Source organism: Narcine bancroftii, chromosome 8 (genome assembly GCF_036971445.1).
Source record: "Narcine bancroftii isolate sNarBan1 chromosome 8, sNarBan1.hap1, whole genome shotgun sequence".
Classification (NCBI taxonomy): Eukaryota; Metazoa; Chordata; class Chondrichthyes; order Torpediniformes; family Narcinidae; genus Narcine; species Narcine bancroftii.
The window spans coordinates 75414668-75418656 of NC_091476.1; positions in this window are offsets into that span (position 1 = coordinate 75414668).

Sequence of the window (3989 nt, forward strand, 5' to 3'; positions counted from 1 at the left end):
CTTCGCGGACGAAGATTTATGGAGGGGGTAAAAAGTCCACGTCAGCTGCAGGCTCGTTTGTGGCTGACAAGTCCGATGCGGGACAGGCAGACACGATTGCAGCGGTTGCAAGGGAAAATTGGTTGGTTGGGGTTGGGTGTTGGGTTTTTCCTCCTTTGCCTTTTGTCAGTGAGGTGGGCTCTGCGGTCTTCTTCAAAGGAGGTTGCTGCCCGCCAAACTGTGAGGCGCCAAGATGCACGGTTTGAGGCGTTATCAGCCCACTGGCGGTGGTCAATGTGGCAGGCACCAACAGATTTCTTTAGGCAGTCCTTGTACCTTTTCTTTGGTGCACCTCTGTCACGGTGGCCAGTGGAGAGCTCGCCATATAATACGATCTTGGGAAGGCGATGGTCCTCCATTCTGGAGACGTGACCCATCCAGCGCAGCTGGATCTTCAGCAGCGTGGACTCGATGCTGTCGACCTCTGCCATCTCGAGTACTTCGACGTTTGGGGTGTAAGCGCTCCAATGGATGTTGAGGATGGAGCGGAGACAACGCTGGTGGAAGCGTTCTAGGAGCCGTAGGTGGTGCCGGTAGAGGACCCATGATTCGGAGCCGAACAGGAGTGTGGGTATGACAACGGCTCTGTATACGCTTATCTTTGTGAGGTTTTTCAGTTGGTCTCGGGTCCTCAGTGCAAAACACGGAGACACATAACCAGACAACACAGACAAACATTACATATGCAGGATAAGTATTTCATTAAACCAAATAAATAAATAAATAGTTTCATAGATATGAGAGTCTCGGAGCAGTTCCTTTGGTCATTTAGCATTCTCACTTCACGTGGTGCTGGCTCCAATACTCCTGGATCTCTTCCCCGATGGGAGCAGCTGAAAGATGCTGTGTGTGGGGTAGAAGGGGTCCTCAGTGATCTTACATGCCCTCTTCAGACAACGATCCTGGTAGATCACATCTTTTTCTTTGCAAGGGGGGGGGGGGAGGGAAGGGAGACTCCAGTGATCCTCTCTGCCACTCTTATGGTCCTGTGGATTGACCTCTGATACATTTAGCTGCAAACACCATACTGCACAGAAAGGACGTTGTCGATAGAGCTCCTGTAGAAGGTTAACGTGATGATGGCTGGTAGCCTCGCCCGACTCAGTCTTCTCAGGAAGTGCAGTCACTGTTGCGCCTTCCTGACAAGTGAGGAGATGTTGATGGTCCATGAAGGTCACTAGTGAAGTAAACTGCAAGGAACTTGTCTTCCAACCACTGCAATACCTCCCCAAATCAAGTGCCTCCATTCTGGCCCTCATTTGGGCTGTTGCCCTGCTGTTCTACCCTCTGATGTCATGTCTATGTAACTGTTCCAAAGGAGGAGGAGTCAGCCATCTGACCCATCAAGCCTGCTCTGTTATTCAATAAGATCAGGGCTGATCTGGCCGTGATCTCAGGTCCACTTACCCATTAGTTCCCCAACTATTCAACCATCTGTGTCTTAAATCATCCAACAAGGCAGGGTTTGCTTCTTCACTGAGCAGAGAATTCCACAGATTCACTCCTCTCTGGGTTAGCACTTTCTTCTCATCTCTCTTGAACTTACACTCCTGAATCTCTCTGGCAAACCAAGACTTCAGCTGCCCTCCCCTCCCTGACACCTCCCCAGTCCTCAACCCCCTTTCCACCCACTAGCTTCCCGACCCCCCAACACCCTCCCTCATACACTACGTTCCATATCCACCCCTGACATGCCAGTGGACCTTTGCTCTTCCCCCACCCCTCACCCCACTCCAGTTACACTCTCTTCATTTCCTCTCTCTCCCCCCCCCTCCTCATTCCATCAGCATGTGTTTGAGAACAAACTTCAAGATTCAAGAACAGTTTCTTTCCTGCTGTTATAAGTCTCCCTCACACTGGCAAAGATTATGTCCTTGTACGTAATTATAACAGTACTTTTCCCGATTCCATGCCATCTCTGCACCTACACTGTTTGACTGCTCCACACCACTCCCCACATTTTCCTTGATTATCAATAGTATTTGTTTTCGCCGAATGAGTTGATTTGTTTGTAAAACACACAAAACCAAGTTTTTTTTACTGTATCTTGAGACATGACACTTATTTATCTTGGGGGAAGCAACCAATTCTCTGCCCAGTATCATTATCATCTGATATACAAATACAACACGGTGAAACTGTGTTCTCCAGTCCTTGGTGCAAAAACAAGCAAACACACAACCAGACATAAGACCAGGTCTGGACTGTGTCAGACACCAACATCACATCAAAGCACATTACACACTCACACTCAGAGCACAACCAAGGGAGATCTGCATTGTCAGAGGTGCCACTTTCTGCTTGGGACTGCAAGCCATGCCAGGTTCAACAACCCTGATGTACTGTACTCCCTTCACTGCCCTCAAGGAACATGATCATTCATGGACCTTATACTATACAACTACACTGCAGTGTGTGCTGGCATAACCATTATGCCAGAAGGGCTTCGATGATTGTCCCACTTCATTGCCTGCCTGGTTGAAATGGATGTGGACATATCAGCTAACTGAGGCCTTTCCCCACAGATCCCCCTGAAAACAGTAACAGAGGTGCACCAAAGCAATGGACTTTCCAAGCATGACCCTTTCTATTGTTAGCCAAGATTTGGGATTTGCATTGATCTTTAATGTCTGCTCGCGAGTCTAAACTGGAGATTCCTGTAGCTGCCCCCCCCCCCCGCTCCCCCCTCCTTCTGCTCTGCTCTCTCCTCTCCCCCCCCCCACCTCGATTGGACACATCAACGCCATCAATGTATTCCACTCTCTGGGTGATAAAGGTCCCCCTCAGACCTCTTCATTATCTCTTCCCCCACAATCTGTGCCTTCTGGCTTCATCCACATGAGGAAGGAATACTACAGCACAGTACAGGCCCTTTGGCCCTTGATGTTGTGTCGACCTGTATATTCCTACCAAAAACAGGGTAAACCCTCCCTACCTCATAACCCTCTATTTTTTTTTCATCCATGTACCTGTCCAGGCACCCTCCACTATCTTGTGTAAAAGAAAAATGACCCCTGAACTTTCCTCTCTTCACCTTATACAGATCGATATCCTCTGGTGTTCTGCCCTGGGAAAAAGGTGCTGGCAGTCCACCTCAATCTATGCCGCTCATTCCCACACAGCTTGCCCTAACCACACCCCTCAAATTTTTATAAAATGTAAAAAAATCCCTTTTTAACTTCCTGCATTCCAGGGAAAACAGGCCCAGCCTATCCAGGCTCTGGTCTCCTTCACCTCAGGCAACACTCTGGTCAACTTCATCAAGTCTCCCTCTCGAACCAAGGAAGAAGGGATCTGAACAAGGAGAAATTTCTTCACTCATTGTGTTCGTGTGTTTGTAATAGTCAGACTCTGAGGTTTGATCTTCAGAGACACCCCCCCCCTCCCGGGGAAAATCCACACAGACGCGAGGAGAACGTACAAACTCCTTACAGACAGTGCAGGATTTGTCCCCAGGTCTCTGGTGCTGTAACAGCATTGCACATGCTAACTGCGCCGTCCTGTTAGATGCCAGTGATTGGGGGAAGAGTCCGGTAGAAAAGTGGACAAGGTGTGTGATCATCTAGAAGTGTAATGTAGTCTAGGGAACAAGATCCGAGAAGCGAAATAACCTGCCCTTTCCTCAGATACTATGATGAAGGGCTCAAGCCTGAAATGTTGGTTATATATATCTTTATCTTTGCTCTATAAAGGACACGGTTTGACCTGCTGAGTTTCACCAGAGTCGTGTTTTCACTTCAATCACTCCGTCTGGAGTCTTTAGTATTTAACTTCTACTCTTCCTTTCTTATAACTGCCAACAATCATACTTTTGGACAGATACCAAAACCTGCTTTGCGAACAATATAAATCAACACAGATAAAAATGGGGAAGCTTTAGTACTACAAAGGCAGGCAATTTAAAATTAGCAACACCTGACCAACGCAGTCTTTCCATCAAAGGTTGAGCA